Genomic DNA, 27,561 nt, shown 5'->3' on the forward strand with positions numbered 1-27,561 from the left:
GCACGAGATTCTTTCAGTCTGTCTTTTTCAAATAGCTTTGCATTAAATCATTAACCGAGAAGAGCAGGAAGAGTTAAAACAGTGTGTAACAGTTAAAACAGTACATAGTAAACCTTTCTTACATTGGAGAGTGAGAGTCGGGTCTCTCCTGTCCTAGAGGGTGTGCTAACTGCTAAGCCTGGGGGTCGTTCTCATACTCGCTCCTTGGCTGATTAAATATGTTTCCATACAAAAGGGAATAATTTAAATGGGAGAATGACTTCTTACTCCTCTCGTATAGTCAATTCAATAGACAAGACTTGTAGAAAATAAAATTTTAAATCACCACAGACACAACTTGTATTTTAACGTAAGTTCTCAATCCTCTGTGTAAGCAGCCTACCCGCTGTTTGCTATGGATGGAGCAGAGGAGTCTCTTCCTGCCAGATGATTTCTGGGAAAGGTTTGGCTTAATTGGCTAAGGAGAGTTTGTAAGGGATTACAAGTTTATGACAAGGGATTAATTTAGATGATAATGCAGTGTACGTTTGTTTTGGTTTGGGGATTTTTTTTTTTGTAATTCCTGCACCAGGAAAGCAAAATATGAATTCCTTTGGAAACGGCAGTCTAAATACAAAAAGTCCAGTCCAGACTTGAACTGACTATTAGACACCTGCATTTTGCTCATTTAAAACCATGTGATGTGAATGCTCTCAAAACTTCACATTAGTCTGCACTGGAGAGCGCTGTGAGACGTGAACTGGCTGCTGTAGAGACTGCTGGTGCCTACAGGACACAGGGAGAACCTGCCTAATGCGTGCCTCAGCTCTGCATCCCTACCCTACAAGCCAACAAAAGGCACGCTGACACCTTGCAAGGCTGTGTTGTACAGCGGCATATTTTAATTCAGAGGATGCTGGGATCTGCACACAGCTCAGCGCGCAAACCGAGGGAAGATCTGGTTTGGGTCCAGAACAGCTGGGTTGATGTCTCTCTTCTCTCAGCTTGGCAAAATCTACCTCTATGTAATCCCTTCTTGTTTACCTTGACATAATGTTTCTGGTTTTCGGATGGCACTAGCTGGAAAATCCTGCTACAGCAGTGGTGAAAATATGGTCCTAAAAGCTTCAGCATGTAGGGCAAGTTATGGCATTGAAGATTTTCTTTTTGTCTTTATTTTTATTTCAATTCCCCCCCCCCCCCCCCAGGAACCAAGAAAAGACTCGAGATGCAAACATGGTTGCACTAAGCTCCCTTAGAGTTTTGCCACTGACTGTAGGCAGTTGCACAGTTCTCGTTGCGTTCTCTCCTCCTCTGTGGCAAAGCTGTGAATGAGCACTACATGTTTTGAATAACTCCCGATTTCTCATGTCAAAAATGATAATATATAGTATAGCTTGAACTGAATCTCCTCCTATTGCAGTATAATTTTGAATTTTTCTTCCCATCTAGTGTTATCTGGCATCCTAACTGAAAACTTATTATGCATCTGGAAAGCAGCTGACTTTGATTTGGAAGAAGTGAAACACACTTAACATGTAATTTCACTTAACATCTTTGATGTCCAAAAGTACCCATTTTCTTTATCACTTTATCAGAATGAAGAGAATACAGCAATTTATAGTTATCAATGTTGAATTAGTCAATGTGTTAATTGTGGGGCTAGTACTGGGAACAGATGTGTTTTTTGTAGAAGGGTGGGCTGAATGTATTCGTCTTTTTAATGCTGTTGCTGTTTGGATCATCAGTATTTCTTAAAATTCCCCTCTCCTCTCTACCACCTTGTGTAACTGCTCTATTTTGTACAGCCCAGAAAGCACATCTCTCTCACTGGAGCTTAGGACTCCATCTCAAATTACAAAATGTCCCTGACTATTCAGCCTTTTGAAAAAGCTGTAAATAGAGATATAACTTACCTAGCAACAAAAAGTAGATCACCATAATGCAGTCTATGAACACAGTGAGTTTATTCAGCTATGGTCATGCCATAGCTCTTCTCCTTCTGTTGCTAGTCTTTTAGAGACAGACTATAGAAAAAGTCTTTTCTATACTCCGCTAATGTTAAGCAATCCTCTTGATAACAACTGGGCAGAAGATTAACTATCTAAACTTCTAAAATTAATGTACTTGGTAGAGCTTCTGCTGGGTCAGGTAAAAACAGAACTGAGTGAATACTGGGGAAAAACACATAAAGTTTTGAAAATGTCAGTCTTTTGGTGAATATTGAAATATAATCTGTATCCTTTAGCTCATACAGCTATATTTAGTGAATGTTTTTACAAACATGTTTAGTTTCTTTCTTAGCGCTTTCCTTTCCCCTTTCAGCTTTCAATCTGCGCCATACAGTGATAAAATAAGTATAATGGAAAAGGATGTAGACAGAAAGGAAGAAGAATGTGTTTTTCCCTCCTAACTTAACATTGAAAAGATTTACTTTTTTCTGGATAGCTTTTAAAAATATTTGAAACATTTGCTTCAACTATAGTAAAAGCAACAGAAATATTAATTTTGAATTGGTTTCGTTCCAGATTAAGCCTTATTAAAATTCTAAGGTGTTAGAAGACTTCCTGTCTATTTAAGGTGAAAAGCCTTGTCCACGACAAAAGAAGTTATTACCATTTCAAAGGTCGGTCAGCATTTTTGCCTATATACCTACTAGGTAATAAAGATCATTTTGACCCTTTTTTGATCACTGAAGTCTTTTATCAGTGCATTCATACTAGTCAAAGATGCTGCTCAATGCCCACTTTCATATAGTGCTTTCATGAAAGTGCCTTTGAGAATGAAAGCAGTGGCCAGATTCTGATCTCTCCTCTTCAGATCTTCTGCTATTAGATTTTCATTTCCTAAATCAACGTAATAGAAAAGAAAATTATGCCCGTTCTCCAAATAGATATGAAATCTAAGAATGTTTCTAAAGAAAACATCGTATCTACTAGACAGTTTTCATTAGTCAATTTAATAAAACTTTAAAATGACCTTTTTCTCCCTTGGAGCTAACTGAATTGTAGAGCTTCGTGTCCTTTGGATAAGTTCCAAAAAGGAAAGTCACCCTGCAGAGTTCAAATCTCAGTGGAAAGCAAACCAAGTCCACTGTACTTGAACTCTAACTGCCATTTATTATTAGGTCCTGAGTCTTTAATGTAGTGCTAAATAGATCGAGAATGCCTATATTCTGCTTATATTTCAGACCTGTTTCTGAAGCCTTAACACATGAGAAACTTAGGTTAATGTTAAGTTTTCCGAGGAGTGAAAATGGGCTTTCCTGATATTTTGAGAGTAGTAAATTGGAGAATAAAATGAGGGCCTAAGCCCAGCTGTACCACAGGCTCTGAGCTCGGTAGCCGCGGGGTAGCAAGACCCTCTCCAGCTAGGAGGGGACCACATGCTCCATCCTCTGCTCCCCCAGCGCCCTCGATCCCCCTGAGCACGGCCGGGGAGTCTCATTAGTTCTTCCATCAGAGGTCAGTGGAATCAGTCTTCTCTAACCTGAACCTTAACCGCTGCAAAGAAGAAGAAAAAAACAGGGAGCTGGGACAAACTTCTCTTGGGTGCAATCCCCTTGCACGGAAGTCCTGAAGGCACTGAGGCTTCTGCGCTGATGTTTGCCTTTACTTTTTGGACTGTCCTTGAGTAGGAATAATGTTTACACAGTCGCAGAATGTTATTGCCATCATTATTTCTTGTGTGGTTTTTCTTGCAGAAAATGACAACATTTTTTTCCTTAGAGAAAATAATTGGCATTTTAGGATATTATTTTCATGACATGGCATACTGTAGGGTTTTTTCAGAGATTCCTTAGTTAAGGGAAAAGAAGATGACTGTGATAGGTATGTCCTTCACTGCCACTGAAAGGATGCATTGCTACTTCTACATTTAACAGTTCTAATGGTGCTATTTTGGATAAACAATTTTATGACAGTACAGTTTTGTCTTGAACGACACAGCTGTAGCCTAGGAAACCAAACATATCTTTCCTAGTGTTTTTATTTGTCAGAAGAGTATTGTCAATTCTCGTGTGTGTCCATTTTTTTTAACTCACCACAAAATGAAAAATATTATACTATTAAGACTTGGGCAGTCTCTTCTTTTTGTATGTATTAGAAAGAAATTTAAGTACAGACACATGCTTAATAATACTCCAATTGGACATTTTATCATTGTCAAAGGCATTTGTAGAGGAATCCATCAACTCTTCTGATTTCCATACAAGTCAATTTACTGTCTTCAAAATGTAACGTTAATGGCACTCAGTGTACACACTGTAATCCTTTAAAATAATGTACATGGCAAACGGATATGTTCTCATGCATTAATAATTTAAAAGTTAATTTTAGGTACTTACTCAATATGATTAACTGATGGATCAGCAGTCTTATATAGAGAAACAGTGAGCACACTTAAAGAAAGAGCATGCTGGAAGACAGCCAGGTAGCTGCCTGCGTGATGGTTCAAAAATACCTGGGCTTTAGCCCTCCAGTTTCCCTTCAGCGTTGGATGCAGCACATCGCGGCTGTAAGGGTGGTCTCTGGTTTTAAGATTAAATGTGTGAAGTGCCTTTGAGGTTGAGGTAGCAGGACTTTTGGGGCAGAAGGGGGATGTTTTGGAGGGCGGGAATCCCTGCAATGCAATCCTGCTGGTGGCTGGCTGGCTCTGCAGCGCCGGCCCAGTTATATAACCTCTCTCCTGTCACTTCTCGCTTTTTGAGGACGCCCTGTAATGCCGGGCTGTAAATTGATATTCTAGGGTGGAAATACTACAGATGACAAAGTATAACCGTTTCATTGCACAGCTAAAGAATGTGCCAGGGCAAATAGCATTAAACAGTATGTAGAAGAGGGGTGTGTTGAAGCCTTGGCTGTGCCCGCAGCAGCGGGCTCTGCGAAAGCAGCAAGAACTGGACATCTATTGTACAAACCCTGGTCAAATCGTACAGGTACAGCTACAAAAAGGACGGAGGCTCTCTCTTCGCAAGGAGCCACAGGGAGCAGACAGGGGGTAACAGGTGCAAGTTGCACCGGGAGATGTTTCATCCCGATGTAAGAAAGAAATTTTTTACAGTGAGAACAATCAGCCACTGGAACAGTGTCCCCAGTGATGGGGCGGAGACCCCATCACTGGAGGTTTTCAAGACGAGATTGGACAGGGTGCCAGACAATCTCGTCTAGGCTCCCTTTCCCATGAAAGGTTGGACCAGATGGTCTTTGGAGGTCCCTTCCAAGCTGGGCTGCTCTATCATTCTACAGTCTATACGTGCAGAAAGTTTCTCTTCTGTGAGCATGTGGGGCTGTGATGCCCCCCACGGCATGCCAGTCCTAGGGTCTGGCAGGTAGTAGGTGCCTTCTTACCTCTGGAGTAATCTCGGGCAGAAATCTGATACCACCTACGTTCACCTTTTCACTAGATAGAAACCTGGACAGGAGCCTTCTGCTAGCAGCAGAGAGAGGAGGCAGCTTCTCCTCCAGTGAGGTACCAGCCTCCAAGGCTGGACCCCCAAAATGCACGATCAGGGGTGAAGGATGGCTCACAGAAAGCCAGGGCAGACCAGCCCCGGCGGTGGGAAGGGGGGGGTGAAGTAGGGGCTGAGAAGTGGCGGTGCATGGAGCAAGCTCCCAAAGGGCCGGGCTGGGCTGGGACGGGACGGGACAGGCCCTAGCGGCGCTGACAGGCTGAAGAGCAACGCTCAGCACCGCGTCAAGTGGAGATGGCCGAGGGAAGCGCGGTCCCGGGGAGAGGCCGGGAGGCCGGCGGCACGAGGAGGGCGAGCAGCGGGCGGGCAGCGGAGTGGCACGTGCCTCTGAGAGGCTGAGGTGACACACACGAGGGAACGGGAGAGATTACGTGAGGCGTTGGACAGGGAGAGCGAGTGGTGAGAACAGAGCCAGATCAGAGCAGGGCTGGAAACGCGGGGACGGAGAGGGCGGGCTGATAACAAAAACATTCCTTTAAATACAGTAAAGAAGAGCCACGGAGGAAGAAAGAGCAAAAGCAAGGAAGGTATCATGTTACATTTCAAAATACGTTCAGCTCAGGCGCTCAGCCGCAATGCTCCCATTAGTGTACACGCATCTGTCTTCGGAGGAAAAGCCCAGGGATTTCTCCCGCTTCTCCTTGATTTCCTTTTATAGTGCTGGCCACTTCTTACGAGAGGTGTTTTTGCATCTGGCGAACAGAATATTCCTCTCCTCCTGCAGTGCAGCGGCTTGTGTCGAAGGTGATACTCTTCAAACCAGTAGCTCTTAGGGAAGCGTGCAGCTTCACTTCTGAAAGAGCTTTTTCGCAGTCCAAGCTATTTGCACGCTACTCGCAGATAGGATTGCTTGGAGCTACGGTAAAGCTCCGGCGATCCACGGAGCGAAATACCAAAGGTCCCACTGCACAAAAGTTAGAAGCAGCAGTCTGTAGGAGCGCTGGTGGCAGCGCGAGGATCCGGGGAGGTAAGGGTGTTTTGCAATACAGGAGAGCTCTCCGAATAGTCCACCTTACTGCTGGCGCACGCCGAGCGCCTGCTCGGTGCTATCTGGAGCGCAGGAAGGAGAGCGGAGGCACCTTCCCCGGGTAGTTTTGTGGGGGAAAAATGGGAGAACAGGGTGGGCAGATGAGGTTAAAGACAAAGCCCACGCACGAATGTCTCGCGTTTGTAGAAGCCCCTGGCTGCTCTGCTGGCTTATTTTAAAGAAAAAACAGCCTTCCTTCCCCCCCAACAAAAGCATGCGCCGGTGCTACCTGTGGGTGAGCTTTTGTTAGAGGGCGGGAAGCCCCCGTAACAGCCCCCTAACCTGCCGCCCCCAGCCCCTCTCGCCCCGGGAGGGGCTCCGCAGCCGGGCCACCCGCCGCCGCCGGGGCTCCCGGCCGCCCCCTGCCCTCGGCGGGGCGGTGGCGGCTGCGGCGGGGCGCGGGCCGGGGCTGCGGCTGCGTGCGGCGGGGGCGGGAGCGGGGCGGGGCGGGGCGGGGCGCCGCCGGGAGTCAGCTGGGCGCGGGGCGAGAGCGCGGCGGCGGCGGGGCGCCGTTAGCACCGGGAGCCGGCGGTGGCGGCAGCGGCAGCAGTGGCGGGCAGAAGTTTTGCTCCGCAGATCTCTCCCGCAGCCCGGGGTCGCCTTGCGGGGGCGCGAACGTCCCCGCTGGGTGTGTTTTGCTTTTTTTTTGTTTAATTGATTTTAATTTTTAATTTTTTTAATTTTTATTTAATTTTTTTGTTGTTGTTTTTGAGGCGCGAGGCTCCGAGAGCTTGCCCTCCCCCGCCCGTGCCCCCTCCACCCCGCCGCCCGGAGGACCCCCCCCCTCCCCGCCGCCGCGCACGACCGTTCCCCCGACCCCCTGCGCCCGCCCGAAACTTGGTGGGTGCGCGGCGCCCGGCGGGGAGGGTGCCGGCCGGCCGGCCGCCCAGCAGGTAAGGGGCCGGGGGGAGACGCGGGGCGCGCAGGGTGGGCGGCGGCGGCTGCCCCTGGGGAGCCACAGCTGGGGGGGGTGGTGGTTTGCCGGCTTTTCGGTGGCTGAGGCCGGTGGGAGGGGGAGGACGAGAGCAAACTTCCTTTTCCTGGGGCCGCTGGCGAGCCCCCCGTGCCCGCGGGGAGCGCCCCCGCGCACCTCCCGCCGCCCGGCGGGGAGTCCCCGGGGCCGGGCGGGGGGCGGCCGGCGGCTGCTCGCCGCGGGGCTCGGTGGAGCGGCCTTTTCCCCCGGCTCGGGGCTTCCTTGCCGCGTTTTGTTTGCTCGCCTGCTTCGTGCCTCTCCCCAGCGGTGTCGGGAGCCGGGCTTTCCCGCCGCCCCGCGCTGGAAGCGGGTGAAGACCTGCCCCGCCAACTGCTGGCGGTGCTGCCGGAACTCCCCTGTGTTCCCCCCACCTTGCTTCCCTCCCCCCCCCCCCCCCGCCGTTTAGTGTTTGCGGGAGGGCTGGCGGGTGGGCAGTTTGCAGAAATGCCATCCCGGAGTGCTGCCACCTTCCTGCTCATCCGCTGTGCGGGTCTGCGGCGGCAGCCGGGGAGCCGTGTGCGGGAGAGCAGCTCTGCGCACCGCCGCTTCCCCCGGCCGTGCCGGAGAGCCCCTGGCTAGCCCAGGAGACCCGAAATCGGGGGGGGGAGTGCTCGGTTTCTCCAGCCTTCGCTCCCCGCCGGGCAGAGCCGCGCACGCATGGCTCTCTCATTGTATCCCTGCGGTACTGCAAGCTGGGGCTGAAACTGTGGCATCTTTCTAAGAAGAGTTTGCAGTTAATTGGTTTGGCAGATGAACTCCCGCAAAATCCTCTTGCCCGCTTCTGTTGCTTAAGTGCCAGCGGCCCCCCTTCCCCCTTTTCCCCTGCTTTCCTTTGAAGCGTCGCGTAACTCTCTGTTGCCAGCAAGATGGAAAGTGCTGATTCAGCAGCCTGGAGCCCCACTCCATCTAAAGTGGTGGTCTGCCTGAAATGTTCCCATTTGTTGAAATGGGAACATGTGTTGCTGGTATGTCAAAGCAGCATTGATCAGGTTTTCTAAAACAGCCCCGAAGAATGTGGTTTGCTTTTCCCTTCACTAAAGCAGAATGAATTCGGGGTTGAGGGAAGGGATACGGGGATAGGAGGGATGTGGGTAGCTACCACCTTAAGTTTTGCTGCTAAGGGACAGTTGAAATTGTGTTGCCTCATAAAGGTGCTGAGCAATTACTCATTTTAACAAAGATTTTGTAGGATGTATAGCAAGGACGCCTTAACACTCCAACTCAATCTGTTCCTGCGTCTAGAGACTAGTTGTACTTAAAGCCCTAGAAAAGGTACGGAGAAGGGCAGCAAGGCTAATCCTAGGATTAAAAGGAGTGAGTTATAAGGACAGGTTAAAAAAACCCACCACAAACACATGGAGATTAGAAAAGCTGCATGGAAAAAGGAAATATGCTTGAAACTTTAAATGGCAGTTCTGGCTGTGCTTCATGATCACTTTGAGGTGCAGGGCGAGGAAGGGTGCAGGGGCTCAGCAGGATGCTCTTTGCGTGCAATGTTAGTCTTTCTGGAGGGCTTACCTCACGCTGGAGCAGAAGAGGGAGAGCCATGTTCCTCTAGCTGTCTCTGTCCAGTTATATGCTAATATCGAGGCTGTTTGGGTTTTCTTCCTCTAAAGCCGAACTCTTTAAAATTCAGCACAACCTAGAGCAAACAGCAAAGCCTGAAGAGCAATGTTTGGTAGCCTTATTGCAAACGGTAAACTGACGGAGCAGCAGACCCTGACGCTTGCCTCCAGTGATCATTTTACCATGTTACACTCTGATTTATTTTCTTCACTTGGACTTTATTTGTTCTTAAAGTAGGTCTTGTTTGCCCTCGCTACATATTAAAGATCTTGTGGTACTTCCATGGTTTTCCTTGGTTTTGTTAATCAAAATATCCCCTCCCTTACCGCTGTGTGAGTTGGCTTTCATCCTCAGATACAGCCACACCTGGGTTTCAGTAGCATATTCCTGTGTTGTTTTATTATGTAGTCCAAAAGCGCTGCCTAAATGCAAAATGGATCTCTACATTTCAGTTCTACTTAAGCATATACCATGCACTCTGTGAATAAAACAAATGTTTGCAGCCCTCTATCTTGTGAGCACTTAAATGACTCCAGCAAGAATTGTCACAAAGGTTTTTTAGAAATCTTTGGTTGTGTTCTGAGCCGCGCTTGGGGTGTAAATGGGCGAAAAGTATCTGGATCTCTCTGGTGAAGGGATCCTTCCAAGGCGGGGAGTTCCCAGCTGGCAGAGGAAAGGCATAGCTGGGTCACGCGCTGCTTCTGCCAGCAGCATGGGAGTGTTGCACTGGGAGTTTGTTTTCTGACAGCACCGAACTAGCAGATGTCCCTCTAGACTGTGAGGCACCAGCAGCTTCCCTGGGCGTGCGTAGCGGTGGCAGCGGGCTAGCCCGGGTAGTGTCACACCGGGTGGGACCATGCTGTTGCTCTTCTCCTCCCTTCTGCTGTGCCCCCGTATGCGTTGGTTATGGAGGTTTATGGTGATAGTGCTAAATGAGGCCAGATTTCTAGGCAAAACTTTTCCTTAGGCCAGCTGAGCTCACTCTTGGGAAGTGTGTGTGGGTGAAATGCACTGGGGTGCTTCTTCAGAGACCTGGAAGCTGACATGGGGGGGCAGATGAAGGGGGTTGCCTTTTGATGACTAGTGGTACGCGTTTTTAGGATGTATTTAAGTATTTGCTCAGGTAAAAATTTCCCTGGTGACAGCAAACACTGTGGTGCAAAGACCTTACCAGTTTCTGCTGGCCTTTTTATGCTAAACCTCTATGTGAACTTTATTAGTGGGGTTGAGGGAAATGCTTTTCCTCATTTTTAAACCAGCATTTCTGTCCAAGCTAAGACTAAGAAAGCCTGCTTTTCTTTGGATTTGTCTCAGCTATGAGGGTATTGATGCCATTTCACAGTACAGCATTTCTCGCGTGTACCCACCTGGCCCAGTGTTTTCACAAACAAGGAAGGTAACTCCCGAGACCTCTGCCTCTGTCAGGCTTGCATGAAACTTGCCAACTGGCTTGGCTACAGTGTGATTGCATAAGCCTCCTTCTGTAGGAAAGCAGGCTAAGGAGTTAGGATTGTTTTTCTTGGAAACTGGATCTGCACCTGGGCATGTCCAAAATATACCAGTTGCTACTCTTCACCTAGGGAAATCTAGGAATGGAGATCCTTTTCCTAAAAGGTGAAACTCCACAAACATTTTAGGAATTATGAGGTATGAAGTTGCCAAGGAATCCTCTTCTAAGCATTGAACTTCATTTACAGGTTTGCCATCCTTGCGCTGCCTGCTGGTCAGGAGAGCACTTTGCAACCTAGACTTGGATGTGGCAAAGTAGTCATTTCCCCTCATTTTTCTCCCAAACCAGTGGTTGTTATGAAACAATATTATCAAGCAAACAGTTGTCACCTCATTGACTCTTCTTTCCTTATACTTGTTGAGCTGTGCACTTCTGAGTTCATCCCGTGCCAGGTCTTTCCTATTCTCATGCCATCTGTTGAATTGGATGATCTTTTTGAACAGCAGTTCTCCCATTAGCTCAGTATGGCTCCTCTGTTGCATTGTGGATGTGGGGAGGACTATTCCAAGGAAGCCAGATTCCACTATGAGTGCAGCATAAAAGAAAGCTGTTGATCAGGGTTAAGCATCCTGCCTACAGACAGACTGTTTATCTCTTCAGTGATGGAGCAATCAGAATAGTCTGACTTTGAGATCTGGTTGGATATAATGTACAATCCCTTTGCTGGCATGCTTTATTCCCATGGCCAGTGTCTCTTCAGTGGATAACCTGATGTGAGAGTGAGACAGGCACTACATTTTTCCTATAGGTATGTTCATCTGAAGGTGGTGTCGTCTGTGGTTTCTAGCAGCTTGTGGACTCACGATGTGTATAGGAGCACTGAAGATTGAGGGATTCATGAAGTGAGTCACCACTAGTGCTAAGCTATCCTGAACTCTCGATCTTCACATTCACACCAATGTGCATCCATTGCCTGAAAACTCATCTCCCTCTTTGCTTTCCTAGGGTCTTTCATAAGTTGCAGATGGATCAGTTCATGTAGAGCAAATGGACGTGGCGATCAGGACTGAAGGCATTACAAGTTCAAGCCCTGCTTTAGAGTAGTGCCCTTGTGAACAGTTCTGTCTTTCCTGGTCTCTGTAACAGAAAAGACCAGTGATTTCTGTTTAATGGTGAGGAGCCAGTGCTGCCAATGAACTTGAAAACTTGTTGGAAGACACTCTTACAAAAGCATGAGGTTTTGAGCACTGGGTGAGTCATTTTCTGATAGGAGAAGGCGGTGGCTATGTGGCTGCTTGGGATTTTACAGGCAAATTACCCATAGTGGAAAGGACCAGAGACTCAAGTGTGGACTGAAGGCACAGTACATCCTGCTGAAGTATAGGCAGGATGAATCATGTGGGTTCTTCAAAACCCAACGTAGATGCTCATTTACAAGCCAAGAGAGCTTTTAATGAAACCTGCTAATTGTGTCCAAATTAGTTAACGCATGGGGAGATGCAGATTACCACTTCTGAATGGCTACAGCAAAAGCTGGCCGTCATGAAGATTGGTTGTTCTAAGTGAGTGATCCTCCTAGCAGTGTAGGAGACCTTCTCCAGCAGCATGGATAATACAGCATGCGACTAACACTGTAAATTAGTGTGAGGGACCTTTTCCTTCCCGAAGCCTTTCAGAAACCTTTGATAAGTCATTTTTGGTAAGTCATTACATCTCTGGGTATCAAATGATAACTTTGGAGAGAAGAAAATGGTAGAGGAAAATGTATAGTGTTCTGATGTATGGTATGAAGTAAAATTACAGGTTGTATCAAGCTTGTAGATTGCTAGACTGGATCTGGCATAATCTAGGCACGTGGCATGAAAGTCTACCTCATTGATAATGAGAGAAGTGAATTATTCCTGGAGCTGAAAAGAGGTGAAATGTGCCTCTTGGAGCTCTCTGAAGCTTTCAAGACTGCTGGCTTTGAGATTATGCTGGTTCAGGTATGATGGGATAAGGCTTGTTTGCTAGAGTAGTTTGACTTCTTGGAGAAAGGTTCAGCAGTGGGAAATTTCCCCTTTACCACATGAAGGTAGGACAGACTCTGCTTATTCTTTCCTGAAGTGAGAATCGGGGAGAGGGTGAGGGGAGTCGCAAGTGTTCATTATACTGTGCAGTATAGTTCTGAAAAGAGCTTTGGGACTATGGTGATAGTCGTGGTCCTTGGATGCAGAGGTGATGAATGCCCTAGACGAATTTACTGGGAACACTGTGACCGTCTCTGCGTTCTCTTCTTGCGGGCAGATACTATAGAGTATCTGAGAAAGAAACGCGGTGTCCTATTTCTGTTGTATTCTTTTGTTGGACTCCAGGGGAAGACTGCAAGAGGTTTTCCCATTATCTTACCCTCCTGCTGCTAAGCTGTCATCCTTAGGCCAACAGCAACAGGTTGAGCAGATACGTTGATCTTAATGGCCAACAGTTGTGTTAATGATTACAGTATTAACTATTGGACAGTCCTGTTGCTCCAGCAGTACTATGCAAACAATGTATTTCTTAGTGAGTCTGTTGCAGCTTTTTCAGAGGCCAAAGCCAAGGAACATGGGCAAATTCCAAAAAGGCAGTTTTACACAGGCAGGTCATGATGAATGGGGTAATTGTAAACACATGTTTGGTTAAACCACTAGCAAACCAGCCTCTGATTCTTCCCAGCCTCCATCAATGCCAGCTTCTACTAGTTCTCAACAGGACAAAAATAGGAAATTACTTTCCTGGCAGGCAAACCGTAGAGGAAATGCCATGCCATCCCGTTGGAATAAACCTATAGCCCAGTGGGAAGGAACTCTCCTGCTGAGCAGCAATGGGGACTTCTACGTTTGTTCACAAAGTAAACTTCAGAGTGCGGTCCTTGCGCTCTCTTCACGCTTACTGCTGCAGAATTTGTGTTGACAGAGAAATCGGAGAAATAGAACGGCTGCTGTGAAGCCGAGCCTGTGGTCGCTGAAGGCTGCAGATAAGTAAGGGTGAATAATACTCTGACACCAGTATCACTCTTCCATTATGCATCCCTGGTGAGAGAATCACTAAGCAGGGAGAATCTCTAAGTCTGTAGACTCTTTTCATGGTGGAGATTAGCACTTGATGAACACTTGGAAACTTCTTTCAATGCCTGGGATCTAAATTCTGCCTTTCTGATGACTTGATCAAGCGGCTGCAGCTCTGTCCTAACTCATGTTGTTGGTTTGTAGCACTGACTTAACTTTTCAGAAGCTCTTTTTTTTCCTTCAGTTAGCTTTATTTCTAGGTCATCTTCAGGTGCTAATTTTGGTTTTGAAACCATGGGGAAGGGAATCCTTGAAATGTCACCCAAATCTCTTTCACTGCAGATGTTCCTGTTATGGAATGGTTTGACAATTAAACATATTCTTGGTCAAGAAGTTGCAACTGGGCTCTGTGTTGCATGCGTCATGTTTTTTAGAGTGGTTTAGATTTCAAAAGTAACTGGCAGCAGGGATTTAGATCCTTCAGAAAAGGAAATACTGTTAGAAAATTTTCCCAGGTCTTGATTTTAATGGAGGACAGTAGGACAAGATAGTTACATATTGGAAAGGATCAGACCAGAGGCTTTCAAGAGCTGAAATAAAAATGGGGAAGTGATTTTTTTTTTTCTTGGTGTTCCCCCCCCCCCCTTTCTGCTTCTTTCCTGTGATGTTCATCTCTGCCAAACTACTAGGTACAGATTCAGGCAGGAGAATGTTCTCTCTCCCTAAATGGGAATTGGGAGAGGGGGTGAGAAGGACTGGGGAAGGTAAATCTGTAGGTTGGTCTTGCTTAGTGCACTGTTAAAGCTTTGAGCATCCTTGGAAAGGAATGAGGAGCTTTTGTTATATCAAAGCACAAGTGTGGAATTAAACTTCAAGGAGCTGGAAAAGCTAAAAATTCAGAAGCTTGTGATATTTTTGTCTTGTGCCAAAGCCTTTCTTAAAAGGCCTGCTTTCCCTTCTGGCTCAAATGTATTAAAGTCCATTTAGGAGAATGTTAAGGGAGAAATATGTATTGCAAGGCCATTGATTCTTCCTGAATTAATGTCTTGTGGGTGATCATTCTTCATTCTAATAGCTGCTCGTGCTGACATCACCCGATATGTCAGGGGATTATGTCAGAATTCAAGCCTTGATATTTTGCAGAACAGTGGCTCAAGTGCTGGCAGATGCTTTGTCGGTGGGTCAGGTTGCTTTTGTTTTTCCTGTGCAGCTCGAACTGTGATGTTCCAGTTACTGTACTTGGTCACAGCAAGGAGTGTAGTAAACAAAAGAATTTCCAAGAGAAAGGTATCAGTGCAGCACAGTTGTGAGGACAAAGTACTACTTGCTGCTAAACCTTGTGCTAGAGGCATATTTGCCATCAGCGTCTATAATCTAGACACAGAAATGCAGGCGTTTTTAACACTATGAAAGAGCTCACCGACTTTAAGTCCCTCTTCTTTTGGTCTTGCTTTCTGCTGTGATGAAATGCTTCATTCCAGGAATCCTGAAGTCCAAAAAGTTGAGGCTGAAGGTTTCCTTTTTGTGTGTGTGTATGGTTTTGTTTTGTTTTTCTTCCCTGGCTGCTGGGCACCTAACTTTAGTTTTTGTTCTTAAATGATAGTTCTTAATGAAGGCCCTCTAAGGGGAAAGCAATCAAAATAGCCCATTATTATGCTCTAGAAATGATCAAAATAGAATGTCACAGATTATACATGATTTTCATGAACTACTGATAGCTTTTGATATTCTTTACTGGTAGGCTATTACAACATTACCCACAGTCATGACATTTAACATTTGAAAGGTTTCAGAAGAAGCATTGGGTTTTTTTTCTAAAAGGCTTCAGGAGAATTGAGCAAGGAGGCTACGAGATGAGCTGTATGAGTGCAGAGCAAATGCTATTTGGGTTGCTGGCATGTCTGATGTGTGCTCAAGCTTGTTTTGCATTCAGCATGCATGTTTTGTTCTAGAGCTGCTGCTAAAAAGGTCAGGAAAAACCTCTGTGGAGTTCCCTCCTAGCAAAGGTGGATTACATTGTTAACACATGGAAAGTCAGAGGAGCATTGCAAAGAATGTTGCTGCTGATGCTGTGCATGACAGGATGAGTTCAGGTGTGTGAAGATGCTTGCAACGCTTGATTGAGTTGTGGTCCGGTAACTTCCCTCCTCCTGCTTTCCCCCAGTGTCCTTTGGAAAACAGTACTGCTGATACAGTCTTGGGTAGGAGAATGGCATTGCAAGATGCTTTGCTAGTCTTAGCCTTACCTAATTTTGGTAAATGTATAATTTATCCTGGTTTACTTGTTCACCTCCTCTTCCCAGCAGTGGGAGAACTTCTCATGGGTGTTTGGAAAATGGGCAGTTTTGAAAAGTGAAGTGAATGAAGGAGTCCTGTGCTGTAACAGCCTGACTTCCAGTTGCAAGGTTTGTTCCCCAGGTCTCTCTCATTTAAAATTTAGATGAGCTAAGGTGACAATTCTGTAGGTGATGTGAAGTAGCCTATCAGGTGAATTTGGCAGCTCTCGGTAGTGTTTCAGGGAGACAGTTAGTGTGCAGCCACCAGTGATGCAAGTCACTTTCTCCTTTTAGAGCACTGAAATACAAATTTCTGTTGTGAAAAATCTGCAATGTGAAGAGGTGGAAGCTTTTCCCCTGGAAGATTATGTAAGGTACGTGTAGCTGTATCTTATTATACGATAGTCATAAACCAGAGCAACTGAGGAAGTGACTGGTAATAAATCCGTCATTATTCATGTTATGAGAAATATCAAGAATAATAGCTGTTCATACTTATGACAGTGTTATGAGGAACACTGGAGATTTGGTTGACTTGCCCTGAAATGTTGTGGTAAAACATACTTGTTTCAGGCCAGTTACCGGCTCAATTTTTTTTTCCTGGAATGTCTTGGCTGTTCCTAGTCTCACAATCCCAGAGCTGCCTGCGAGCTGGTTCAGCTGCTCCACTCTGACCAAGAGGAGTTTCTGTAGCCGAAGTCAAATAAAGGCACTAGAGGTGACTGCTCTTGTGTCTACTAGGAAATGGTCTTGGTGGCTGTTGGGCAGATCTCGCCTATAAACTGAAAATCAAAATAAGTTCTTCAGTAATTTTGGTTATTATTCTTGCCTGTGGTAAACGTGGAATCGTTTTGGGGGCAAGGTGACATGTCATGGCTTTCCTTCATTTTACCAAACAGAGCTTGGGAAGACCTGGAGTTCAGGTTCTTGGGTTCTGGATTGCACAGCGGTGACTGGCATTTCTCTTCAGAAACATTTCTGGTAGGCTTTTTCCATAATTTTAACACAAAGTTTGAGCTAATTGACTAGCTCAGTCTTCTGGCTGGGTACCAGCTCCATTAGATATGAACTCTTGGATTGACTGAGGAGGAGATCTTTTCTGAGCCTTCATTACAGGGGTCTGCCTCTGTCTAAAAACAGTTTCTGTCTTTTGCAAAGTCATTTGGAGATTGACAAAATGTGTATTAAATGTTCTCTCCATCCCCTGTGTTTCACTTCGAGCACTCTATACCAGCTGCTGAAGAAGTTCAGGTTTTGTATCAAATGCTACTCGTAATGCCTCAATCACTTTGCATAGTTGTATTAGGTTTTTGGGCTATTGAGGTGAAGGAAGTAATGAATGAGAAGTAATTTTATAGGCACGCTAACGTGGTTGTATACAAATGCCAAGTTTCTTACTCTTCTCGGGATATCTGGCCAACTTGTATGGTTGACTTCAGCCATGTCGTATCTGTACTGACTTTGGCAGTGATTCAGAGAAGACTCATCCAGCCAGAGAAGCAGCCATGGGACGACCTTTTTTTTTTTTAATTATTTAGTTACTTTTTTTAAAAGTGTGTGGGGACTGAAGCTTTCTTCCTCTGCGCAACTGCGGCTTGTCTAAAGTCAATGTTTTGAGTATGGATCTACATTCAAGCTGTGTGGTCAGAGTGAATTTTTGCCTAAACCTATGGTTGAGCCATAAATCATTGCACTGTGTAGGCAACGATGCTTTCATCCAGTAGCTCGTCTTAGTTCACCTCTTCCTGCCAGTATCCTCTAATTCTGCAGTTCTAATTCTTAACTCTGAAGCCAAGCAAGGAAGCGTGTGCTTTGTGTGAGGAGTTTGCAAACTCTTCTAAATCCTGGCTTGCTATGCAGAAAGAGCAGAGGTTCCCAAAGCAGCTTCCTCTGTTCCCTGTCCTGTCCTGAGGCCAGGGCTGCTTCCCTGCAGCTCCTTCTTCAGCAGTATCATCTTCTGCTCCCAGCAGCCCTGTGGCCATGCTGTCTCCCCTCCTGGCTACCCAAATACCCCATTTCTCAGTCGGGTGTATGCATCTCGGGGTTGTGACAACTGCCAGAAGTCCCCAGCGGTGACTAAGTACAGGGAGCTGGAGTTGGTGGTGAGCACCAGTATTGTAAAGTAGAAGAGGCAGCGTCTTGAAAAAGTGTGCCAAAAAAGAGGTGATCTTGCAGTAAGACCAGTTTGCCGCTTGTGCTTTGCACTGTGTTAATGTGCTGTACTGACACTGTGAGTTAAAGCAGGTTTTAATGGTGGAGACTGTGTCTGCGGTACAGAGTTTCTGGAATATTTTACAGATATTGAAGACTTGCTAATGAAGAATCTTTTGATGAGCCTTGACGTAGTTCAGTGGTATGCTGGAGCTTGGCATAGGCCTTATAATTGATCTGTGTATAAAGCTGACTATTTACATGGTGTGGGAAGATGAAGGAAAGGTGAAAGGAATGTGCTGCTTCTCATCGTTGGGGGTTGACAGATGTCCTTCTGCAGGTCAGGATTAGGGCATCGTCAGCATGGTTTCACTGGAAACTTACTGGTTTAGTGAGTGGAGTATGTACTCTTACTATATTTACTATATTATACAGCCCCTTCATGGCACCTGAGTGGGGCATATCTCCTCTGCAATTCCTTAAAAACACACCAGGGTTTCTGTGCCACGTCCCACATGCGTTGAACACTTCACTGGTACCCCTGGGACCTTACGACGCAGCCTTTCAGCAACCTGATGTGCGCAGGGCTGGTTCATGTTGGAATGTGTGATGGGAGCTGTAGTCCCAAGCTGGGCCAGGGGGCCGGTGGGCTCGGTGGTAGCGTGGAAGTTTCGCAGGGCTGTGGCCGTGTGCAGAGCTGAGGGGCTTATGTCTTCCTACGGTCTTCTGGGATCCTTTTAAAAGAAGTACTGCTGTAATGGGGTAACTCGTGCTACCTGACACCCTAGCCATGTTGAATGAGGTCCCTAGAAAACCAGTGGACTGAAAGGATTGTATCAAAAGTGACTTTCACCTGAGATGCTGCCTCTGAAATCCATTAGCAGTTTAAAATTAACCGAATACTCTGGGTAGCTTTAAATGAACCTTAATGACTTTCTGCCACTTTTATTAGAAGAGTACAACCTTGTTGCCTTAGTGCAGCCTGGATTGCAAATGTTTTTTTTTATCAATGGAGATGACTTTGCAGCATGGCTGTAATCTCCCTAATGATTTGTCTGGTCGATGAAGAAATAACAGGATTTGTATAAACAAAGCAGAACAGCCCAAAGTAGCTATATCCTAAAACTGACCTAACCAATAAAGCTTTGAATTATGATGTCATCTTCCAGCAGGGAGCACTGCAAAGTCTCCCTGCCCTTTTGCATCCTGTAAGAAAGTACTGAGCCATCCCATTGTTAGGGAGCAATAACTGAATACAGACTAAAGACCTAAAATTTAATTAAGAATGTAAATTTACCCTGGATTTTGGATGTAAATGAACACCAACTAAAAATGGTTGGGTTTTTTTTATTGTGATACTTACTGTAAAAGAAAGATTAGGAACCATTCCAGTCTGTTTTTGAGGATTTGATTGACATTTTCCAAGCGACCTCTCTGTTCGTGTGTGTTTTGCAGCAGGGGGAGGGGAGGGAGAGGCAAAGCTACTTTAAAGGAGAGAGTTTGGGAGACACGGTGAGAGCCTAGAAGAGAAGGCACAAAGAAGGGCAATATTGACACAACTCAACTTTTTAATTGACTTGATCCCCCCGCAATGCACCCACTTCTCAGCAAAGTGAGAGGGGAAGGAATCAAATTGACTTTCATATTCATGTAGGTATTTCTAGTGTGAGGGAGAGAAAAGGCAAAGCAGGCTGGTCACCCCCCTCAGGTGAAGATGATGTGATGGGCTAGATCATGGCTCTGAAAATGATTACTGATATGGTTCTCTTCTCGGAGTAATGCTAACGCTTTCTTGGAGCTGCTGTCGGGCGTCTGTATGGGAAAAGCCTGCTGTTTCTGGGGGCCACGTTTTGCCTGTGTGATGGCTGTATTGCTCTGCGTTTGCTTCCACGTCCCAGCTCCTGGAAACTAAATTCTCAGATGATGATTGCCTCTTCAAAGGTGGAGGAAGTGTTAGGAAGAAGGAAAAAAATTGGGAAAGAACCGAGTATTTATACCACAATGCATAGTAAACATCCCACTTGTGATACAGGTAGCTAATTTATGTCTAAAACTTGGCCTGACTTCAGTCCTGGTCTAAACCACAAGTGTCACTTCTGAGTAGATGTTTATTTGCCATGTCCTGTGGTCTGGTGGCCATTTGGACAGCCGGGGATTCCAGGGTTTACCACATGGTGAGGTGCCTGAGCAAAAATGCTTCTGCTATGAATGCAGATGGTGGCACTTCTGAACTCCATGAAATGGCAATGCCTGTTCAGCTATCTTGACTTAAGTTGTTTACACCTATTGATTTTATTTCTTAAAAAATATTTTTTTCCCTTCTTTTTCATTTCCCAGCCCTGTCACTCTTTAGGAGTGACTAGTGCTTTGCCTTTGCTGACTGTCAGCCTCGTACTCCAAGATCCCAGTATCTGCAGTTGTAAAGATGCAAAGTGGGGAGCAGACAGTCATTCCTGATAGTGAGGGAAGGGCACTGGTGCTAATCCTGTAAATCCACAGCGGGCCCCTCCTGTGCATAGAAACCTGATCTTAACTCTTAGATCCTCCTTGCTGTTGCCGTGATATTTACATATAATTCCTACTTCTTAAAACAAGAGGGGGTTAGATCTAGGCAGATTTAAGGAAAACTGTATGAAATAGCCTTATAAATATTTATTCCTGCATCAGCATCTTATTCTGGGATACTCAAGAAAAGATGGCAAATAACTGTCTCTTTGACATTGTACGATATAAAGCAAATGCAATTCCAAAGCCTCCCCTAAGCCTCTGTGGCATGCTTAAATATCTTCCAGTTGCATGGTTAAAGGCTAAAATAAGTCTTGTACCCGGGAGTAGTGGATTTGGGAGATTTGTGAAATGCCCGTCCCCAGCTACTTCCATTGATGCAAATGGTGGAGGCCAAACTGTGGTGTGTGGGGAGGGGAACTGGAGAGAGAAAATTGGCTGAATAAGATGATAATGCTTGCAGTTATGTCTAATCAGAGTTTCTTTCCTGTAAATACTCCCAGAGGTTTTACATAGTGAGAACAAATGCAAATGCCGTTTGGAATACGCTGGTGGGTACAGCTCAATGCTCACAATGCATGAGCTAAAAAAAAAAAAAATAGAAGGGATTGAGATTTTGGTGGTTCCCCCCTCCCCCAACCTTCAGAGAAGCTTGCTACTGAGTAAGTCTTAATGCCAAGCTGCAGAACGATAGGGTTGCACCTTACAGTACTGGCTTCAGTTAATTGTGCTGGGGTAACCATGTATAGATGATTCTCTTCCATGCTCTTCTGGAAGAAGAAATTTCTCTGTTCCTTGTACCCTTCAAAAACCTGACAGCCAGTGAAACCTTAAGATTTTGAGCCACAATCTATGAGCTGTAGATAAGCATATAAAAATATTCAAGACATTAGAGTCAAAAGTGGTGTTTCTGCTATTTGTCCTCCAGAGTGAGACTCGAGAGCAAAATTCCCAGTGCTGCTCTCTGCAGGGTGTTGGCCACGTGCCTCTCTGTCAGGTTCTGGTTTGTTTGTAGCGTTAGGACATAGTTGGATCCTTGTATCAACAGAGGCAAGTACATGGGTTAGACTTTTTAAAAAGATATTTTAACATGTAAGATTTGCAGTGGGTTGTTTTTTGGGTTTTGTGTTGGTTTTTTTTAAGACACCTCAGCTCTGAAGGTTACAGTTGGCATGCAGCTCGTTGGTATTCTCACTTTGGGTAATGTCCTTATAAGAAAGAGAGGAGACAACACATCCGTGTTAAGATTATTTTTCTTGTAGCACAGTCCTAGGTCTGGAGAGGAGACTTTAGAGAGGTCAACTAGTCAATGAAAAGTTGGAGTATAGTTGTGTTTTTTGACAGCAGTTTAGTGACAGTGATGGGGAAACTCCACATACTCCCCAGACAGTCTGTCTGTCTGACTCATTGGTTTTTTTTCTTTTAGCAATTTTGACTTGGTGTTTTTCTTTCCTCTTCCCCAGTGCCCTCACACCACACCCTCCCTGCCACTCCACCCAGTAATGTTTTCCTAAATCTTCTTTGTGCTTTTTAAACCTTTCTGTTTCTTCTGAAAGTTGTGGGCATGGAGAACGGATTCTTCCTTCTTCCTTTGCAGCAGGCTTTCAAATATTTGAAAGATATAATCATGACCCTTACTTTATCTTCTTTTGGCTGAGCTCCAGTTCATTCTGTATTTTTCTTTTTTCCTCCCAGATGTCATGTTTTTCTAATTCTGTGATGTTCCTATTCCTTTTGCTTGGATTCTTTCCAGTTGATCTCTTCTGAAATTTGCTGAAGACTGGATACAGTATCGTGCTGGAAGCTTTATCAGCCATGAGTAGACCATAACTGTTGCTTCACGATTCTCACATATGTTCCTCTATATGTTCCTGTATGGTATTTGCCTCTTTCTCAACAAAGAATTTTCCAGTTTCTAAAACTTGCTTTGAATTCAGTCTTCCAGCAAGCTGGCAGCTTTAAGTTAGCAGCTTCCCCAAGTTTAATGAGTGTCATTTTCTCCTTCGTTTTCTAGATCGTATGATCTAGATCCCACACGTATGAGAACAGTGTGGGACCAGGGCAGATCTCTGCAGAGGTTATTCAGTATGTCAGGCTATTTTGTGCGTCTTTCCATTTTTTGACTCCGAGCAAATGGTAAGTCAGTGCAGTTATCCAGTCAGTTTCAAATCTGCCATAAGATGACTGCATTGGTAACTGTATGACAAAGTTTTCTTAATTTTTCGTAAGAATGGGGTTTGAATCTTTTGATGTGGTTTTGCTAACGTCAAGCTTCAGTGTCTGCTGCATCTATGTTCCTAAAATATGTTATTCTGCCATAGTAGGAAGCTGAGTTGGTTTGACCTGGCTTATCCATGAACAATGAGTTTTTGTTGAGTTCGATCTCTTATTTTCTTCTTGGTGCTAGCAGATGGGTTTAATGGCAATCCACGTGCAAATAAGCAACAACTATCATTCTTCACGTTCTTCTCTCCACTCCTTTCCCCTCCCACTTCTTTAGGATATCACTGTTTGCCATTTTCCAGCCTCTCTTGCCTTGTCAATCCTCGACGAACTCTCAAAAATAACTGCTAATGGTTTGAAGCTTTAAGAAAAACCCAAACTGTTCAACATGTTCATGACCGAATTTCATGAAAACCAGCTAATTTGACAGAAAGTTGATTCATCTAAGTAGTCTGATGTGTGCTTTTATTTTCTTTCCCCTCTGTCCTATCATCACTAGTATTAGGGGGTTTTTGTTTTGTTTTGGCCTTGTGACCTGTAGCTTTCTTGAGAAAGCGATGAGTGGACTGACCTTTCCCTTAATCATTATTTTATTGCTGTGGACTTACAGAATGAGTTTTTGATATTTTTGATGTCTCTTGCTTCACCTTCACTTATTTTGGTATTGCAATAATTTTCTTCAAGCTATTGCTCTTTTAGTGGAGTGCAGATAAACAAGACTTTGCTAGACCTCTTTAGCTAGCAAGGTAGAAGAACTAACTGTTGCTTGCTTTTGGTCATATGTGGGCAAAGCAAAACTTAAACATCTTGGGTCTGAGGATTAGCTGGAAGCCAATTAAAAACGGGAGATGAGAGAGTACAGTCAGTGGCAGAAAGCTCTCTTTAAGTACAAAGATAAGTTCTTTCATCCAGAATCAACCCATTGAAATGGTTAATGGGCAAATGCCAAAAGGTTGAATCTCCACCTCAGCTGGTTTTGTCAGATTTGGGTTTGAGAACATCATTTACGTAATGCCCCTGATCAGCTCAGCCGTAATTCAGAAGCCGTGTAAGGTTTTAATATGGTGCTTCTGCTGCTGTCTGAGACTAGAATAGTTTAAAATAGAAAGTAATGAAATATACCGATGAACGCAAAATGGCTAGATAATCATATGATAAACTAGAGGCTTGGTCCTGTGTCACCATCAGATCTAGAAGCATGTTGGATAAGGGGATGTTTAGAGTGGAGACAGTGGACAATGCTAATACTGTTCACAAAATAAGAACCCTTCTGAAAAGGAACGTACAGTTTCAAGAACAGATGGTCTAGTGGTAAAAGAGACTTAACAAATTTTTTTTGGCTAGCAGCCGTCTTTCAGGTTAGGATCTTGTCTTGAAAGCTCTTTCATAGAGTTGACTTCCCTTCTGCAAAGTACTTGATAAAAGGACAGAGTAAATTCCTTATGGGAATTTGTTCTTCCCAGTCTAACAAAAACAATCTTACCATGAAAGTGCAAGGTAAGCAGCAGTAAGCTCACGGAGGCAGGTAGTCTTTGTTGGAGCAGCCTGTGGCTATTTCAGCTTTTGTTCTGCTCTCTGTGCTCCAGAATTAGCATGCTGCAGGACGGTTGTCACCCCTTTGATGGAAGGTGGGAAGGCTGACTTGGAAACATGCACAAGTCTTGCTTTGATCATCTCTCACTTCTTCTGCAGAAGAAGCATATTGTTTGTTAGACAGAGCTTACATAATCCTCCTTCTGTGTGTGTGTAAACATATTTAACACAGGCCTTTTGTTTCCTGACTAGTTTAAATTTATCCATAGTGTACGTGCAGTGTGGAAGGGGACAGAAGAGGGATGAGTTACAGGATGCATTTTGGATTTTTCCTCTCCTCCAGTGCCCCAGAACGTGTACAGACCCATAACAAGCAAAACAGGGGTGAAATAATCCCATTCTTATCTTCTATCTGTGCCCTACCCTGCTAAGGGCAAACTGACTGTCTCTTTAACTAATCAGTGGTATCGCAACCCTCTCTCTTCCCTTGCTGGGTTGATTCTCCTGTTGCACAGTAGCTGGTAGAGAGGCTTTAAATGCAGAATTAGCGTATAAGCCTGTGCCGTTTTTGGCTGGCTGTTAGTGTTTAAAGTGTTTAAAATGACCCACTAAAGACAACGCAGAAGAACAAAAGTCGGCCTGGATATGTGGCGTGTGTGTTCTTGTTTAATATCGGAATTCCTGGTATGGCCAGGGACACATGCCAGCTTTGGCAGTACAGGGCACAGTTCAGATACTTAAGTACTATACTAAAAATAACGGGACTATTTTAGACTGGGACCCAATTAGGGAGAGAATAACTTGTTGCTCTGCAGTCAGTAATCTGAAGTAGCAGGCAGGCTGCAATGTGCAAGTAAACTCTGCTGTTTTGCTTGCGGAGTTGCCAGTTTTGATGCTGCTTCCTCACTGTGTTCCTTAGACGCTTTTCCAGAAGTTAAAAAAAGATTGAAAAAATCCTCCTCTTAAGGCAGACTTTGTGTGCTTTAGTTCAGATTTTGATACTGCAGTGTTTAATAGCATTACAGCTCCTAATCCTCCAGTGGTGGCTTGGGAAATTCCTAGAAGGCAGGGAGCAGGAGGCGAGAGTTGCTGCGCGGTGCCCTCCCTGTCGCAGCAAGCAAGCTTTGCCCTGCCGTGCAGAAGGGCATTGATGAGGGTCAATCTGGGCAGCCAAGGAGCCGAGGGGCTGGTTTGAAGATGGTCGCTTTTCCCCTGGTTTGCCTACTGGGGGCAGAGGAGAAGGGAGTATGGTTCCTGAAATGTGCTTGTGCTGCTTGCTTTCCAATGTCAAGAAGTACAGTGGAAATAACTTGCACGTTTAAGCGCCTGAAACAAAGCATTACTTTACACTTCAGTAGTTTCTCTCTGATGGTTTTATTTTTGGTGATGTTGCTTGCTGCCACCTTCTATTAGATCGCTCAGATTTCAGTGAAGCAAGTTAGAGGAATCTGAATTTCTCTGTGCGCAGGGCGTGTGGGGTGGTGGGGAAGGAGCAAGCATGCTCCAGCATCCGAATCCTCTGGTCTGGGAGGGCTTTCAAGTGATCAGTTGCATTTGATCCCAATTCTCTGCTGCTCATCAGGACAGGGTTGTGTATGTAGCCTTATGCAAATGCTGCATTGGATAGACTTGTGCTGATGCTCGAGATGAAAGCTAAATGCACCTAAAGCTTCTATTTTTGTAGATGTCTTTTTAGCATGCTATTTTGAGAACATGAAAAAGCCAGAATCTTTTTGGTGTTGTGAGACTCATGCTATTTTGAAAGTAGCTTTTCATTTTATTCAAAATAAAAAGCTGATAAAAGAGGAGTTCAAGGCCTTGTTCAGCTGTGGTCTCTGAACAGCTTTCAGTATGGTGTTGAACTTGCATTGTGATTTCAGGAGGACTTTATCAGATTTGTGCAGGAAGCTTCATGTTCTTCAAAATCTTAGATTTCGATTTGCTCTTGTCTTGGCCTGAAATGCAAAGAAAGAAACTTCCTAGATACCCATTATGAAAATGGCACCTTTTGTATTCAGTGCTGAAACATGTCACATCCTGGATATAGTAAATTCCCATGAAAATAGTGGGAGAGGCACCCTGGCGAAGCAGTACTTGTTTTGCGTTGTAGACAGCCAGCATTCAGGCATGTGCTTGTCAACTCGCAAGCTACATGGATTCTACCTTCTGCATACTGCAGTAGCCTGCGGGACTTGCTGTTTAAAGTAAATGTTACATGGAGGATGCCTAGCAACTGTAGTTTTTAGGTCTGTGCCAAATTGTTAAAGGTGCAAATCTGTTAAACTGATGCAGTATTTTCTGGAGGATGCCGTGTGGCAGAGCTGAGGTTGTGCTTCTGGACCTCTCTGTGATGTGGCTGTCCCTCCAGCTCTCCTTCACCATCTCAGTTAGGTTAATGTCTAGTGCCCGCAATTCACTGCCAGGAATATTAATTAAAAAAAAAAAATAATTCATGATGTTAACTTGAATTGCGAATTTAGTTTGTGTGAAAGGGCTACGTTAATGAGCCTAGCTGAGGGGCAAGTAGGCCTCCGTCCTGCTGTCTCTGGTGGGGCACGTGACCTGGAGCAGAAGGACCTGGGGCTGGCAGCTGGGAATAGCAATGTCTTGAATGCAGAGGTCGTGGCTCAGAAACCCGCCTTCTGCCGGTGCCTGTGCCTGGGGCTTACTGGGTGACCTCAAAATCCTTTTCTGCTGTCTCGGTTTCTCTGTCTGAAAATGGAGTTGGTACAGGGCTCCATCAGGGAAAAAGGGCAATAATCTGTATGAGAGTGACACAGTTATGGCTGTTCCTCTTGATAAGCGTAGCTGTAGCGGACCAGACCGCAGGTTAACCAAGTTGTTGTGTTAGTTAACAGTGTTGTGTGTGTCTCGGCCATCGGTAGCAGTTGCTTAGGTAGAAAGCCTGCAAGTTTTCCTCTGCTTTTAGGCCTTTCTGCTTCATGGTGAGCTGTACTGCAGTTCTTTGGAGCATGCATCTCCATTACTATAGTCACTATCCCTTGATGAGCTTTCTCCAGTGCTTAGTCTAAATTACTGTTTTAACACATTGATAGGTCAAATCACCCCATGGAAATTATTTTCCTGTCCACCTCAAATTTCTTACCTACCCCTTTCTTTTGAGAGGGAATCATCATTCTCTGGGCACTTCGTGCGTGTCCTCCATAACTGACTAGGTGTCTGTTCTCTTCTCCCTCAGCTGTCTCTATTCTTCTCCACACTGAATGATCCAGGTCTGTTAGTTTCTGCTTTAGGAATTCCTCTTCTCTGTACTCTTTTTAATTCTATTTTACCCTTTTAGTGTCATAACAGCCCACAGTTTTCAAGAAGTGGGTGTGCCCTGGGTGTAATGACTTGTCATGATTCCGCTTTGCTTGCGGCA

At 45.1% G+C, this 27,561-nt stretch overlaps 1 protein-coding gene across 3 annotated transcripts in view; it reads left to right on the forward strand.

Moving 5' to 3' along the window:
* Positions 1–7,278: 7,278 nt before the first annotated feature.
* Positions 7,279–27,561, forward strand: part of GRB10 (growth factor receptor bound protein 10) — a 148,598-nt gene continuing 128,315 nt past the window's right edge. For all 3 annotated transcript variants that reach the window (XR_012994654.1, XM_076330276.1, XM_076330279.1), the window contains exon 1: positions 7,279–7,369. The gene's annotated coding sequence lies outside the window, so the exon portion shown is untranslated. The remainder of the gene's footprint in view (positions 7,370–27,561) is intronic.

Source organism: Aptenodytes patagonicus, chromosome 2 (genome assembly GCF_965638725.1).
Source record: "Aptenodytes patagonicus chromosome 2, bAptPat1.pri.cur, whole genome shotgun sequence".
NCBI lineage: Eukaryota > Metazoa > Chordata > Aves > Sphenisciformes > Spheniscidae > Aptenodytes > Aptenodytes patagonicus.